We start from the raw sequence: 18,394 nt of genomic DNA on the forward strand, positions 1-18,394 counted from the left end.
ATCAGAGAGCTCTTGTCTTTCTAATTTTGGCCACAACTTATTTCTTTTTTTATACAGCCTGTTAAAATAAGGATTCTACCAGCATGTTCTGTTTTTGATGTTAGATCTGGGCTTACTTCTGGTACAGCAGCCTCAGAGCAACCATTTACATGTTTGTGTGACGTCCCCACTCTGGCCAGTAATCAAGAAGCCTGAATCCTCACCACTGATACTCGAGAGGGATGTTCACTTGGAATACAAATGGATACATTGAGTATTTCCAGATGCAGACCTCTCTGCATCAAGCACAATTTCCCTTAAGAGTACACAGGGAACACACACAGCACAGAGTCTGGGTTTCACTATCTGTCTCTCTCCAAGTCCCCAGTAAGTCCTCAGCAGAGTGCCCAAGCCAAGTCCTCCACCACTCTCTCTATGTGAAATCAGTGCTTTGTGTCCCTGCCCATGTAACTAACACACATACACTCTTTGAGATTTAGTTTTCTCTCTCTCACACACACACACACACACACACACACACACACACACACACACACACACACACACACACACACACACACACACACACACACACTCACACCTAGGAAAGGCTGGCAGAGATTACCCACCCTACCAACTTTGCCCAGACTATAAGGTAAATTCACTGCCACCAGTCAGTTACTACAAAGCTCTTAAAACAGTATCCGATTATACTGAGTGAAATTAATATTAATACAAATGGTAATGTTGGCCAAACAACCAGGCTTTCAGGAGTGACCAGAGTTATCACCAAATAAATATGTGCAAATACTCTCAAAACTTAAAATATTTTCTAAAAAGGACCAGCCACAATGAAAAGTTTAAATATATTTAATAATAAAAGGACATGAAAATACTAAATATCTATTTACAGTAAACACCAGAGTTTCAGCGCACAGAAAATATTGAATATAACACAGCTGGAAAGAGTCACACAGTTACAAAAAAAAACAATGCTTAACTATTCTCACTACATTTTCCTGACTAATCTAACGTTTCTACTTACTGAATAGAGCAAGGCAAGATAACGTGGGTGAGTGGCCCTTGTTGTCACATCCAAGACAGAAAACAGAGTGCTGACAGCAACCACCTACTAATACCTAAATATTATATCTGGCTTACAGAATGACATCACACACATCTGGTCATATGACTTTCTTTCCCACACTATTCCCCATCACTAGAAGCTGCCACGGTTTTATCACCCATGTGTTACCATACACACAGAGCTTTGCTTGGATCTGCTGCAGTTCCTGGAAGTCATAAAACCATAAAGCACTTCCATTCTTCCTACAGGAGCTAATAAATCACAGTCTAGCACACACACTGTGTCTCTGGCTCCCTTCAAAATTGTGAGATAACATCTTTATGGCTTAACCCATAAAGTAATTTAATTTCAAAAATATTTTTCAAAGTCAGGTGGATTAACCTCTTCTTTCCCGGTATCTGCTGCTAAAATGTATATATTTAAGCTATTACAATAATGCATGTACATTTCTTTTCTGTCCAGCAGGAAACACTGCTGATACATTTTAACACCAACAGCTTTACAAATCAGTTTGATATACAAATGACACATAATTATTTACAAAATTCCAGCTAGCTGTGACATGTTACACATCCACTGCCCACTTCTCCTGGCATGGGGCTGGCAGTACCTTGTATCGTCACAGTTTGTACAAGATTTCTATAAATAATTTTGCATAGGTAGCTGCATTCTCAGAGTTTGGGGAGCCATGAATTTTGACAAATTGTTGCTTAGGATGTAGTTTGCTTTAGAATAGTTTCTAACTGTTACAGGTTTAGTTAGTTTTCCAGGCTGATTTTTCTTTCTAGGGAGACAGCTTTGTGGTATGACTTCACCAAGGAGGAAGTGACAAGGGACAGGGCAACAATCTCCTTTACTGGTGAGGACTATGTCAAATATGTTGGAAAGTGTACTGTCTAATCCAGGGTGTTTGTGTTTTACCTGTTAGGTACAGGCAGTGTACATTTTCATCTCTATAGAAGAGTAAAGTCTCCCATGAATAGGGTATTTGGTTGGATGGTGAGCACCTACAGTAATCTAGGTAGGAGTTCTGACCTTTATGGGTCATTCAGGGCAAATTGTGGCCGGCCAGGACAAAGTAGGGAGCCTTATTTATAGAGGCTTGGATGTGGATGAACTCCAGGGCATCATCCTTTTTAACCGACCTAGAGTTCTATTTGCTGCTAATGTAGATCGAGACACTACCATCTTTAGTCCCTGTCTGTGTTGCTATGGGTCTATATCAGTGGATATTGCAGTAGCCTTCCACTGCTGGAGTACTTTCTGCAGCTTTAAACCAAGTCTCAATAGCCGCACAAATACCTATATTCTCCCAAGTGAGGAGTGCTTGTAGGGTGTGGAATTTCTTGTTTAGCAGTGAGCAGTAACACCTTAAGGTTGCTTTGCATTTTTTTTTTCCTCGCCATGTTGGTAGTTTTGTTATTTTGGCACTGCCTAAAAAAGGCTCTAAGCAGATGGATAAAGTTTTTTCTAATACCCATAAGCTGAAGGTGGATAAGTCCAGACCATCCTTGGCACAGCAAATTGGTTCATTAACCATGTTGTCCCATGCTGACAGAGATTGGATTTGCCTGGAGTGACACCAGAAACTATGCCAATTATTAAAATCAGTAATTTAAATACTGTGTTATCATCCTTGTTGAAGGTAGAAGGCTGTTCAATGCAAGGCGCATACCTGTCTGTGACACACATTAAAAGAGAGCCATACTGTTCCTCTTCATAGTCCAGTGAGGTATGCCTCAGGTCACTTACACCCACATGGACTATGATGGAATCATATTGGTACCTGTGGTGCACTGACTTCGCTGGCCTGTGTAAAATCCACTTGGGCCAGTAATCTATGCCGGAAAATATTAAATAATGAAATAAACAGATTCTCTGCAAACAGTACAGCTATAAATCACAATTTTATGTCCCCATAGTTGGTGTTGCAATCCAACAAATGCAGATAAGCTGTGCACCAAATTATGACCTTTCCTTTAGTTATTGCACTGCCGCTGATGGAATGCATTATCTCAAGGTACACACAGCATCACAATGGAGATTATGGAGAGCAAGTAAACAAGCAGGAAACTGAATTTTGACATGTTCTAGTTTAATTTGAATGACATTCAAGAAACTTGTGGTCCCCAAATAGACTTACTTATGCACTGAAGCTGGTCTCCAAGTTATCAACAACATGCGGAATTATACAGATTCAAGGTTTCTGGAATATCAGGTTGTTGGCTATCTGTCAGACTACTTTCCCACTTTTTTTGCTATCTTACCACACTGGGACACAATTTAAGTTGAAACAGTGGTAAATGTTCATCACATAGTGTCCACAAAGTAGTCTTCGGGTGTAGCCTCACATATGAACTTCCAAGCAGGTATATACCTACATGTTACAAGCAGTATACTATGTCTCACTTTCTCTCTCACTTTTACATATCATTTGCACATAAACAGCATTGCAACATTTCATTTGATTTGATTTGACTTGATATGATTTATAACTGTGGTTCCATTTTAACTAACTGTGCTGAGCAAGACTGTAACTTTCAATTTACTGACGTTATGATTTGCATTCATGTAAATTTTGCATAACTACATTAAAATGTGCTTAAATTTCACTTTCTTATTTGGAATTATCTGGAATCTAACAAGACAGCAGTATGTATATGTAATGTGTCCGAGTTTGCAAACTTTGTAGTAAAATTAATTCAGTAAGATTTGTAACTGTAGTTTTGATCCCCACCACAAAAATGTAGTCTCATCAGATCTGTTGACTTTATGAAGTTTTCTTTCTCCATTTTTCCTGACCATAAAACCTCCTCCCATGTCTTGACATCAATGATAAACACAGCCATGAGAAGCCATCACCCATATAGCCATAATGGTCATCTATTTTTGACCCTAGTTCCAACATGTGGACTGATATATGTGATCTCCTGAATGCAAAGGCTTGCAACATTTTTTCTTTTACATGTGCATTCTCCCTTACTTGGAAGATAAAGGTTACTGTATGCAAGCAACTTGGCAGAGCCCATATTTTGCCTGCACTACACGTCATCTCCAGTAGGTGTGAGCAGAGCAGCAGACTGGTGTGGGTCCCTCCCCTGTGATATATGAGCCAGTGATTGCCACGCACTTCCAAACGCTCTGTCTGGCTCCACCAACACCCAGGATGTTACTCAATCCTGCAAAGTTTGGGTCCCAGCCACAGCCTTTTCTCTTACATCACAGAACCAGCTAGCTTTAATAACATATTTGTCTTGGAGGTCATTCCCATTATTCAGTACATGTTACTATAGTCTGACCATGAAATGGAAAATGCAATTTAAAGTTAAGCTAGGATCCATGATGGGGCAGACATGGTGCATCTTGACTAAGGGATAGATCTCTCAACTGTCCAGATTTTTGCCTCATATTCTTTGTCTGTTCCTCGTAAAGTTTACGGTTTTCATGCAAATCACTGGGATCATCTGAGGACTGAAGTCACCAAATAATAACATACATTTGGGTTTCAGACTTCAAATCCTTCAGAAAGTGTACATTAACACAAGCCCTGTTACTCTAGCAACTTTTTAAGTTCATAAGAGCAATAATTTAAAATATGTTCCTATTTTGGGGCCTTTACCCCCCCCCCATTCTGTCAGGCTTTGTTCAGATTTCTTGCACTGACAGGTTGAGAACTATGGGCAGGGGGTTGCCAGTGGGTTACATTATGACAGTCTATCATATCACTGAGCCAAAGAATACACCTACCACAGAGGAACCAGACACTGCATTACCATGAATAAGTACAATCCCCATCAAAGAAGGTGTGAAAGATATGCCTGCAAAACATGACTAGTAGTCAAAGGTGACATGGTCTTGGTAAAAGCCGTGTCAAAGAATTAAACTCCACAGAAATGTGTGACTGGTTTGAGCAACTACAGCACAAAAATAATGGCTCTATATAGAAAGTACAAGACTCATAACAAAGAGATCCCACTATTGGCTGTACAGTTCAACTGTTTTTGTCTCTATCCAACTACCGATATGGGGCGCTGTGCCCCCACATTCCCGCTACTTAAATAAACTAACCCTGACACGGCTATATTAGGAGACTACACCTGAGGCACTAGAACCTTCACACAGTATATATTCACCACAATTACATATGCTGTCTCAGTCTTCCAAGGACTACAAATGTAGTACTCACACTTGTAACAGAAACCCAGATATAATAAAAGGCAACGCATGTCACATTTATAATTTTGCTACAAATGTGACAACTACATGACTCAGCAATTCTCAGAGAACTTCAGAAATAAAAGATGAACTTCACTGCCTTGTGCAGAAATTCAATTCTTTTGCCAAATTGCAATACTGCATTTTGTCAAACTGTACATCTGAGTTGTCATTCTAGGATAAAGTGTAGGTAAGATAAGGTCATGAAAAAAAACTAAGTACAGGCAGCTAAGATCCTGTCTTGAGCAATGAACTGTCAACAGAAGGCATGGTTGAGCTAGACCCTTTATTACCGTATACCACATATTTACTGAAACAAATGGTTTCTGGAAACATGCGTCATTACTTTCACACAACTTCATTTAATATAACGGTACATTGAATTTTGAGACTTGCATGTTTTACTTTGACAGCTGATCTCACTATGTAGCAACTGAAGCATTCAGCAGACATGCTCAGTGTATCTGTGACATTACATCGCTGTGACTTCTATTGCAATCATCAGCTCTACTTTTTTTTCTCTTTCATTCTTGTGACTTGGGCCTGTATGCCTCCTGTCAGCATGTGTCATGGCATCACATGCCAGTTTAGAAGAGTGCCCTTATTAGTTCAGCCCCATCAGCTGAGTGAATACAACTGGCAACACAGAAAAGAAAAATACATAACATGTACAAATATACAGAATATATACTTGCCTGAAATACAGAGATTTCCAACAGCAGCGGCTGGATGAAGGAAATGTCAAAGTGCAGAGGACAGTCATAATGAAATAAGAACTTACCGCAGAATATTCTCTCACAGATCTGTTACAAAACTGAATGCCTTTTTAGAATATATAGGGAACACCACATCATTCTTGAGGTTTACATATTTCTACTCTGAAGATTTAATTAATTACCTTTGATGCCACTATGTCTAAGGGTTAGGGCAAACTTGTGTCAATATTTATAGAAAGCCTACTTTTTCCAGTGCATGCTTCCACTTTGATAGTTGCCACCCCTTGTACAAAAAAAGCTTGGTTAAAGGGCAGCTCATATGACTTGACAAGAATGATCTCAGAGGATAAAATGTTTTATATGGAGTGTGATAAAATGTTGTGGATATTCTGGGAAAGAGGATATTCTAGTGACTTTTTGGAAGAAAATATAGTTGGAAATACCAGCAGATAAACACACAAAATGGCCTGCGTTACTAGAGGATAGTATCATGAGACATTTTAGAAAATAATTTGAACCATGAATACAATTTTGACACAGTAATCATTTTTAAACACCAACCCGACATAGCATTTGTTACAAATGTAACTATATTGCATGGAGTTAGGGGATTTCTCTTCAATATTTGAAAAAGACAAATCAGTCAATTGCTACAGTGGCACGAGACCCAATCTAAACAAATGTTAAACACCCCCTACTTACATTGGTAATGTCAGGCCTAGCTTTACACTATAAAATCTGCCAGTGCAGACCAGCAACAGATGGTGTCAGAATGAAAGATCTGATTCTGTTTGCTTTTCATACTGATAAGGTGGCCCTTCCACTTATAAACTTAGAAAGTAGTAAGAATAATAGGATGTGTGTTCACTTAAATTTTCTCTGAAGGAAATGAACTCTGGAACTCAAATGTGTACTATGGGTCCATGTTTGGCTACAGAATTCTAAAATACTCGAAGTGCAAAATAACAAACAGAAAACAGTGAAAGGGATAACCCTCGAACTATGGCAGCTTTGAAAAAAAATACATTGTATGGCCACAGTTGGCCAACAACCAGGAAGTAGCACAATACATAAGGTAAGTACAGGGAAACCTTTTAAATTTTCCTTTTCCCCACTGTAGTGCGATCTTGGAGTTGGTATATATAGTTGGGGGGTGCAGCCCCCCACCCTAGTTGGTTCTGCATGCGATGCTGGCTGGCTATGTCTAGTCGATGTAGTTTTTTTCAATGTATGTTGTTGTTTGATGATTGCCCTGTTCGCTGTTTTGCGGTTCACATTTTTTAGAATTCGGAAGCCAAACACAGACCTGTACGTAACTACTCAGTAACTTCAATCTTCCACAATTTGTCTGAAAACTCCAAACTTTATGACCAACAGACAAAACAAAGGAGGCAAAAATCTGGAATCTGGACATTCTGTGAAAATCTGGACAGTTTAGAGGCATGGCAAAGTGAATGTAAATGTAAGGGACCATGTTACACTGCCTTTCTGACAGTGCTCGCTAAGTGCTTTACTGCTTTTTTTTATTGGTATTTTTACCCCTTTCTTTCTTTTATTTTTACTGTAAAAGGTAGCACATGGAGCAGATAAAGCACCATGCTCTCCAAAGAATTATGACTGGGTTTTTGTGCATAACCCTTAATTATGTGTTCATAAGATTTCTTAGCATCCACGTCTCAAACACATAATAAACAGGTTATGATAAGCAACTTGATCATAATCCTTTCTATTAAGGGTTGGTACATTTTTAAATTTATGGTAGATTAAAATAAATTTTGGGTGACAAACCCAGTTTTGTTTATGAAAAGGTCAGAATTTTAAAAACAGGGTGGACAGCATAGGTAAAACAGTTATTAATGCTAATGTAGCTCTATAAAAAGAACTAGAAAATATGGCCATTGCAATCAATGTATGTTTATTTTGAAGAGGGCGAAAGTAATTATAGCTGATCAATCATTAAAACTGCTTGAAGGCTACAACTGTAAGTCTTGAGGGGTTATATATTTAGCTTTGTGTAGTTTCTGTAAATCTTACGTGGGCAAGATCGAAAAAACTCTAGGTAAGAGATTACGTGAACATTACTGCGATATTAGAAGAAATTCCAAAAAAACTACATTACATAGATGCACATTAACTTGCCTTAATTATGGAAAGCCTTTAGTAACTATAATAAATAAGGTTCATAGAAATCCAAGTGGCGTCCCACTAATGACAATATTTCAATAAGCACTGTGCTTAAATTATGTGCAGATAAGCTATAGGATGAAATACGTTTATTTTTCATACTTATGAAGACTGAAATATTTGTTTTTTTCTTTTTTAATATTCTGTCAAGCATGTGATTTTATACCATTTTCTCAAGCGTTTATTTTTTAATCCATCTGGTATTTTTTTCAGTCCAACTTGTGTGTGTATGTGTATATGGATGTACTTGAAAAGAACAAAAGCCCACTTACCCGAAGACAACATTGTCAACACATCACCGAAACCTGAGTTTATCAAACATCCACGTTGCTGAAAGTTTTCCCAGGGTAAGTATCCAGGTGGCCACCATGTAACAAAGAAACACACCAGGCTATCTCCAACCCACCCCACCCCCAAAATAAATATACCAACTCCGGGATCACACTTCTTTTTCTTCTTCTTCTTTCGGCTTTTCCCGGTTAGGGGTCGCCACAGCGGACCACCTGTCCCCTTATGATTGGCAGTGGAGTTTTACGGTGTCGAGTTGCCAGCCCAGTGCCCAACCTTCCACGGAAAGTGCACACAAGCACTCACTCATGCTTAGGGCCAATTTAGAGTATCCAATCCGGGATTACACTACAGTAGGGAAAAGGGCAAATTTCCCAATGTTAGCCACCTGGACACTTACCCTGGGAAAACTTTTGGCAATGTGGATATGCAATAAACTCAGGTTTCGGTGATGTGTTCTTCGGTTAAGTGAGCTTTCGTTCTTTTCAGGTAGACCTATTATATATTCACACACACACGTGTGTGTGTGTGTGTGTGTGTGTGTATGTGTATATATATATATATATATATATATATATATATATATATATATATATATATATACACACACACACAGACACACACATATATGATGTTTTAATTTAATGTTTCTCAGCATAATGTTTTATGAGATCTTTGGATCTTTAATGTTGTAACACGTTTGTCACAATGATCACATGATTTGACTTTCACTATATAAATGTTTGTTTGAGGAGGAATGATTAAGTTCTTAGGAAGCCCTAATATACATGTCAAGGAAGAAAATGCTAAATCTTTAAATAATTATTTTGGGAATACAAACAGGTGTGGATTCATCTAGTGTGGTGTGATTTGGCAGCAATGTTTTATGTCAATTCTAGCTGCTTAACGGATCAAATTCTCTTACTTTCGGTTATTGCCAGCTTTTGGATGTGCAAGGGTATGGTATAGTAGGGAGTGGGAATTTACATTTTCTCCACTGTTATGCAATCAGTGAGTTATATAATTAGCAAGGAGATGTGAAGAATTCAGGGTGGGGGTTGCCACCTGCGAAGAATAGATGTGTGTGTGTGTGTACATATATATATATATATATATATATATATGGGTCTACTTTGTTTCGTTGAATCTCATTTCACTGAATTTCATTTCACCCCGACCACTTAGCTGAAAACTCAAATTACTGAAAACTAATTTCACTGAACTGCAGTTAGTATATATGGTACTGTGTAGACTACTGAAAGGGAAGTAAAAGGTATATGCCCTTTTTCCAAACTGTAGTGCGATCCTGGAGTTAGTATACATAGTTAGGTGGGGTTTGGGGGGCACATTGTCTTCTGGAGGTAGTTAGTTATTGGTGTTGCAACTATGCATGTCTATTGTTTAAAATGTTTTGTTTTGAAGTTTTTGGTAAAATGCAATATAAAACGAACAAGGTGGGGAGCAATGTCCTCCACACCCCCCAACTATATATACTAACTCCAGGATCACACTAACTGTCTTTCGGCTTTTCCCAGTTAGGGGTCGCCACAGCGGAACTCCGGTCTGCTAATGATTGGCAGTAGAGTTTTACGTGCTGGCTTGCCGGGCCTAATGCACAACCTTCAGCGAAGGAACGCCCATTCACGCATGTTGACACACAGAAGACGCTCTGAGAATCGAACGTGCAACGTCTAACTGTGAGGCGACAATGCTACCGCAGCACCACCACCGCAGTTCAACTCCAGGATCACACTACAGTGAGGAAAAGAGCATATACCTTTTACTTACCTTACAATACTCTACAAAGTGCCATATATACTAAGTTCAGTTCAGTGAAATGAGTTTTTAGCGATGTGGTCGGGGTGAAATGAAATTAAATTAAACAAAGTAGACCCATATATATATATATATATATATATATATATATATATATATATATATATATATATATGGGTTCACTACTAAATATGAAAATACCACAATTCTGCGACTCTGAATACCGACACCCAGAATCTTGAGATTGGGGAATCTCGAAAACTGTGAATGGATATTGCCATACAGTGCTGAAAGGGAACTTTGTTGTTCTCTCCACTGTAGTGCGATTTCGGAGTTGGTATATTTAAGTTACAGGGGGTGAAAACATTATTACTGATGGTTTTGTGTTTTAGTTTTTTTTTTTTATTTTGAGACTCCGCAATCTCGAGATTCTGGGTGTCTGTATTCACAGTGTAGGGATTGTGGTATTTCGATATTTAGTATTGAACCCATATATACATATATATATATATATATATATATATATATATATATATATATATATATATATATATATATATATATATAATATATATATAGAGAGAGAGAGATAGATACAGATATAGATATACATTTATGTATGGGTCTGCTTCATATCTCCTAAAACCCATTTGATTGGCTTTCATTTCACGGAGACCAAATCCCCTAATTTCAAAATACTGAAAACTCATTTCACTGAATCTCATTTCACCGAAAGCTTACAATGCTAAATTTCAAAAGACTAAACATTAAATCATAAACAAACATACTCACAACACTAATAACTACCTCTTTCCATACCTTAAAAACTACTTACTTACCCTCTTAACAGAAACTGGACAATATAAAACCAAACTAAGTGGGGGGCTACACCCCCCTAACTATATATACTAACTCCAGGATCGCACTACAGTGGGGAAAAGGGCATATACCTTTTACTTGCCTTACAGCACCCCACACACTACCACTACTGCTGGGAACGCACAAAACATCCACCATATTACTTTAGATACTTTCCATAAAAATGTAAAGGAGACATACCCACATTTAAAAACTCTACACTACAGAAATTCTTTTTATCACAAACAAGTCACAGGTGAAAGGAAACTCACATCATGTCTATGGCTTACAATTCAGTGAAATAAGATTCAGTCAAATGAGTTTTCAGTATTTTGAAAATTAGGTGATTTGGTCTCGGTGAGATGAAAGTCAGTCAAATGGGTTTTAGGTGATGTGAAGTAGACCCATAAATATATATATATATATATATATATATACATATATATACACACACACACACACACACACACACACACACACACATATTGTTTTGTGTTTCGGTCTTTTGGGATCAATCTTTTTATATTTAAACTTGAGTGTTTGATCTTAAGGAATGGATTCTTATATGTATTTTTATCTATATGTATATATACATAAACACACACACACGTGTATGTTAATACCAAAGTACAACTATAAGACAACTTCCCAGGAGGCCAAAACCACAGTAAAGCCATAAGATGAAAACACAAAAGGCCAAATCATCTAACCCTGAAACTGGAGACCAGCAATAATGTATGGTGAAGGTTTGTAATAACCAAGAAACCACAGCATTTAAGCAATGGACATTCTTAAGACAATTGCCATTTTATAATAAGCAGTTGATCACCTCACAAAAAACATAATGCAATTTATTAATTTTATAAGGATTTAATTAGTTATTGCATCTCCTCACTTACCTCAGAGTGAAAGAGATGAACAGCTTCAGTAGCAGCACATTCATTCTTTCCCAGCTGGCTCTCTCTCTCTATCTCCGCACCCATTACTGCAGTGACTTAAGAACAGTTCTGATACCACATTCAGGAGGACATGGGGGATTTTCCAAATGCATAGCTGAAAATCTTGAAAGACCAAATACATCTTCCTGTACAGAAAAGCTCCAAAATCTTCTGACAGGAAGAGATCTTCAAGAAGAAAAGCATCTTTGAAAATGTGAACTTCAAAGTTGCTGTAATGACGGAAGCAAAAACCTGTTGATCATGAAATCAAATCTCTAGAAAATGAGAGGGTGTTTGAAAATGGGCAGAGGTGCAGCCCTTCAAAAGGTCATGATCATCAAAAATGGTAAACATGTGCAACCTGACCATAGATTCGCTGAAACTGAAATAATGCACACAAATAAGAACAACGTGCAAGCTGACAAAATAAAGTACTACAGGGCATCTTTCTGCAGAAATGAAAAATTGGTTCTGCTTAGAAAATGACATCTGACAAGTTCAGGGTTCCTGGTGGTTTCACTCACCTCCAACACTACAGTTGGAAGGACAGAAGGAAGAGATGCCACACCATGAAGTGGAGTCATCTGTCTCTCCATATGGAAGGAGATTTTTTGGTTTGTACAGGGAAATCTTCCTGCATTACCAGGGGCCAGACTGCCAGAAATCACATCCCTCCTGGACAGTAGTGGGGATGCAGTTCAAATTCAAATCTTTCTTCTTCTCAGAATTTTGAAACTGGAAAAATGTAGCAGGACTGAATGCATTTAGAAGTATCCTCTGGCAGAGAAGAAAACGTCTATCATCAACCCTCTCTTGTCTTACTGGAACATGCAAAATAAAGGGAGATTGACATTTTTTCCTCTTTGGCCCTCTTCAAAAGGAACCTTGAAAAATTGGATGGGAGATAGGAAATTCACCACGGGGATCACATCAGTCACACTGCTAGACAGGGGTCCAGGGAAGTAAATATTGTAGGACGAAATAGCCAGGGAATTGTTATGGCTAGGCTTGTACAGGCCCTAGGGCTGATAGCCTAGTACCAACCTATGAACCTATAAACCTATTTTCCCACACGGCGAGTATGTCAGTCTTAACAGTGACCTACTAACCTAAAACATTGATCAGACTTGATACCAGAATACTTAAATGAAGGATACAACTACAGGTGCATTTCAGGAAATCTGTCATCGAGGTCATTTCGCCCAGGAAGTGAACCATTTTTCAGTTTGCATACCACACCTTGGACTGGTGGGTCAGAACAGAATAAAAGTTCTGCTTTCATTCCTTGTCCACTAAAGCCTTCACAGTAAGAAACACTGCCCATAACTTTGGATGATTTAAGGATCCCCTCTACTTGAGGATTTTCCTTTTACCCTGAGGAGGTGAGGCAGGCTCCTGTACCCATTAGCAAAGGGTCTGTCAGCAAGATCTATGACTAGTGCTAAAGGAAGAAGACCAAAGTTTGCACAGGCTAAGGTGGTCCATCAATTCAAATTCTGAAAAGGATGCGAAACCAGAAGTCTAGTGAGCAAAAGGTAATGCCATCCACACTCACATCTCACACTCCTCTACAATATACACCTTTAGTAATGCAACAGACTCCTTGAAGATCATGGTGCCATCAAACCCAGAGGTCAAAGGAGGGTCTGTGCTTGGGCCTTCCACTGTACTCTTATCCAAGTTTCCAAGGTCATTATTTACTGGGCAATTTCTTTGAGCATAAGTGTCCCAACACTGAAGACAGGGTCAAACTCTATCCAAATGAAGACATGCTACTGATATGAGCTGGAAGAGACTTTCTATTGGTTAAGGAGACTCTCAGAAACTGCAACCACAGAAGAGCTAAAGAATGTGGCCAAGGGTCTCCTGATGAGGGCTATCAAACATCAGTCATTTATCAATGAAACACATGGGGCCCCTTTTCCTATAATCTTTCTGACACTATGGCTAGTACTTTGGTAAACATTCTCGGTGCACAGGACACATCAAACAGCAGCACTCTGTACTGAAAGTGTTGCCCACTTACAAATCAACACCCAATGTGGACCTCAGACACTGATATAACAGAAAGCATCCTTGTATTCAGTAACACCGTACAGGGAAAGGAAGGTATCAGCCTGAGGTAAAACTCTATAACCAAAGTAGATTGGCAGCATGTGATTTATGAAGTTTATAACAGAAAGCATCCTTGTATTCAGTAACACCATACAGGGAAAGGAAGGTATCAGCCTGAGGTAAAACTCTATAACCAAAGTAGATTGGCAGCATGTGGTTTATGAAGTTTATAACAGAAAGCATCCTTGTATTCAGTAACACCGTACAGGGAAAGGAAGGTATCAGCCTGAGGTAAAACTCTATAACCAAAGTAGATTGGCAGCATGTGGTTTATGAAGTTCTACAATCTTTTTAAAGGAAAATTGTGTGTTTCCTGCAAGCACTGTGGTCTGCTACATTCATATTAATTCAGCTTTTGGCATTGTTTAATATTCCAATTCCTGCATATGTACCAAAATCTTATTTTCCAATTTCTACTTCTGTGGTGTGTATTAACAATAGCTAGGAAAATGCCTATGAAGAACTGGAAAAAACAGACTATGCCTTCATTTACAGAATTTATAAATACTGACACTTGTGTGTGCCAAAATGAAACGTGTACTATTAAGATGAATATAAATAAACTGAACTCCTTAACAGAAAAATGTTACTCTATATTCCATGAGCAGTTTATGGCTTTTTAATTAATTTTAGTAATGTATACAGCAAAAATTGATGTAAGCACTTGTATAAATAGTAATTTGTTTTATTTCATTAATGTGTTTGGTCTTGTATATAAAATTTCAATGAAAATATTAAAAAAAACAAAGAAGGAGCTGCAGACAACATGACACAGCAAGGCAGTTTCCAGCACAGACTTACCTCGAGAACTGCATAACTGATACCTGTCCTTCATGTCTTCCACCTTCTCTTGGTGTAAGGCACTGGCCTATAATCATAAAATAAACCCTCCTATGGATCATTATACTGGACACCCTGAGTACTCTCCATCTTTTGAGATGTAGGACAGACAGCAGATCAGCATCTTCAGATATCTAGATTAAAGCTCTGGTACTTAATGCAGCAGCTGGCGTCATGGTTTTGTCCAACAATAAATTACACTGTTAATTCAAGACAAAGATCATGTTCTGGTAACTAAATGAACACTTCACTGATTTATATATTTTGGGAATCTAACATGTGAACAACTCCCGATGAATATCTGGGAAAAGGATCAGAAATGTGTGAACTTGTCAGAAAAAAAACGATGGCAGAAAGGCTAGGTATGAGATCCAAGCCAGGAACATGATGCCAAAAAACATAAGGTCAGAAGGTATGCACAATCTAAGTGCAGGAATGGAGAGGAGAACAAAACATAACATCTGAGGTACGGATTGCAGGAGATGAAATCCTACAAGCTAATTAACTGCAGATGACTCCCACTGCAGTTTGGTGAAATCAGATCAGCTGAATACACTGAAGACAGGCATAACACACTGCCAAAGGTGTCTCTCATCTTCCTAGTGTTCATAAATTTCAAGGAAAATATATCAAGGTGGATGTGGACAGAATCTAATTTGAGGACATGAGGGCCACAGCACTGCTGTCTGTAGATGATGCTGTCCTCCTTTTTCTTTTTTTTTTAAAACATCTGTAGAACCCTCCCCAGGGGGAAAGGTGCAGCATTCCTGGAAGTACTGCAATACCAGGTCAATGCGTGGAGTGGACAGAGAAAGCCCCTATTCCATCTCCCTGCTCCAAAAATCTTAATATAAGGTCGCCAGATAAGGGACATATCAGATATTAAACCGATAAGACCAGATGCTACACTTGATCTTAGCCAAAAGGCCGAGAAGCGATGATGATGCTGTCCTCTTAGGCTCAAGTGACTGTTACTGCTGGTGTGTAGTAGTGAAGAAGGGGTTCAGTACCTACAAATGCGAAGTTACAGTCCACTTTCAGAAAAGAGAGGACAGCTCTCTGCAGGTAAGATGGTACAGCTACCTCATACAGAAATGTTTAAATACTTATTTTTGAGTGAGTGCAGAAGGGATTAGGACTGACCAGAAGATGAGTCCAACAGCAGCTGTATTGAATGTTCTGTACCAAACTGTGGTAGTGACAACAGTTGAGTCACATGACAAATTTCTCAGCTGATTGGTCAGTCTATGTCCCCATCTTCACCTAGAAGATCTCAGATAAAAATGACAGAAATTAGGTTCTTTTGCAGAGCAGCTGGGATCATTCACTGTGACACGGTGTGGAGCTCAGCAAAAGAAGAGGCACTCAGGGTACAACCACTGCTCCTCTGTCTTGACTGGAGTCAGTTGAGTTGGTCTGGGTATCTCACAAGAATGGCCACAGGAGGCATACCAGGCATGGCGGACTGGCAGAAGACCTTGGGGAAGGGCCTGGACATTGTGGAGGGAATACAGCTATCAGTTTGCCTGGAACTGCCTGGGGATATAATTTAATTAAAACTGAACTCATTGATATAAAATAGCTACCTACGTTCCATGATCAGTTTAATGCTGTGCAATGCATTTTAGTAATGTACATAGCAAGAATTAATGTAGAGACTTGTGTAAATAGTTATTTGCTTTATTATGTTAATACGTTTATTCTTGTATATAGCAATTCAATGAAAATATTAAAAAATAATGAGAAGCAGGTTACATGTGACACAGCAAGGCAGTTTAAAACATAGACTTAACTCAAGAACTACATAACCGATGCTGTCCCTTTTAATTTCTCCAAGTCTTTGGGTTTCTAATACCATCATGGGAATGGACCCCATTCCTAAGTTAAAGTATGATTAATGTTCATGAAATCAGTATTGTTTCAGTCTTTGATGTTAGCCAGAAGTGCTCTTCACAGCAGCCGCAATGTGCCAGTAAAGACTACTGCAATTCATATGGCGTTACATGTATCGGTAGCATATTTAAGTATGATTATAAATTCTTTTTTATAAAACCTGTTACTCCTGCTGCTAGTGGAACTGTGTGGGTATCCTTCTTCCACATTGCCCTCATTTCTGCATGCAAATCCTTGTATTTTACTTCTCTGCGGCTTTCTGTATGCAGGACACTATAGTCACTGGGTGTAGCAATTTCAGTGATCAATGATACTTTTGTCTTCTTTTCATGGACTACTATATCGGGTTTTCTCAAATTTTTTTTGAACTGTTGGTAACGGATGATCCCATGTGATATAAACTTCATAATTTTCTATAGCGCTTTGTGACTCATGTTTCCAGCGTTTTTCAGCTACTTCATTATTATAATGTTTGCACAATCCCCAATGCAACAATCTTGCCACATTATTATGCCTTTCCGTATACAGTCTTTCTGCCATTAGTATATCACAACCAGCAACAAGATGTGCAATTGTTTCCAACTCTGTTTTACATTTGTCTGTTTCTCCTACATGTTCAATGGACTTTATAAAGAAATGGGTAGGTACTGCACTATATTGGGCCACCAGTATTAACCTTTCGTCTTTTGGTTTAAATTCACATCTCCTTAACCACTCCTGCGTTCGATCCTGATCAACATGAGGTTGTTCCAAGAGTTTTTTTATACTTGCAACTACATTTATACATTTTCCACATTTTTTGCCTTCTCATGTAATCCTTCACCTTATATTCTTTCTTTTGTTATATGGCACATTCAGTGGCTGCCTAATTTTTATCTGCTTTTGGTTTAATTTCCATTCCTACTTGATGCTGATATCCTTCTGTTAAACTAAGCAGAGAAGTCATCTTAGACTTATTCTCCACATATTTCAAAACTTTCACTGCATTTGGATCTTGTGACATCAGCAGATATGTGTGCCGACCCATGATTACAGATCTATAAATGCAATCAGTTTCGAGGAGGCCCATACCTCCTTCAGAACAGGAAACATATAATCTTGGTATGTGATGATTTTTATAAATCATTTAATGAGCACGATGGCCGTGGTGGTGCTACAGTTAGCACTGTCACCTCAAAGCAAGAGGCTGTCTGGTTGGATTCTCAGCTGGAGCGCCTTCTGTGTGGAGTCTGCATGGCCTCCCCATCGTCGAGTGAACTTTAAAGACATGCAGGTAGGTGCGTGCATGAGTGGGTGTGCCTTCTTTGAAGGTTGGGCACCGGGCTGGCAACTCGACACTGTAAAATCCACTGCCAATCATAAGCGGACCAGTGATCCACTGTGGTGACCCTTGACCAGGAAAAGCCGAAAGACATTACTTTATTTGATGAGCATGAAGCACCCTTCTTGTTTTCTTATCCAACTTATACAACACCTTTTGGGGCCACTCAATCACTCCAAAACTT

The 18,394-nt window shown here is 38.7% G+C and overlaps 1 protein-coding gene and 1 non-coding gene across 3 annotated transcripts in view; both read right to left on the reverse strand.

The window, feature by feature from the left end:
* The window catches only part of LOC122792307 (phosphatase and actin regulator 2-like), a 1,188,181-nt gene that overhangs the window by 452,362 nt on the left and 717,425 nt on the right, over positions 1–18,394 (reverse strand). The gene's annotated exons all lie outside the window — the stretch shown is intronic.
* Positions 15,748–15,935, reverse strand: LOC122792501. Its single transcript, XR_006363327.1, has one exon. It is a non-coding gene; the product is annotated as a U2 spliceosomal RNA (small nuclear RNA).

This window comes from Protopterus annectens, chromosome 1.part2, assembly GCF_019279795.1.
Source record: "Protopterus annectens isolate FY-2018-M chromosome 1.part2, PAN1.0, whole genome shotgun sequence".
NCBI classification, from domain to species: Eukaryota; Metazoa; Chordata; order Ceratodontiformes; family Protopteridae; genus Protopterus; species Protopterus annectens.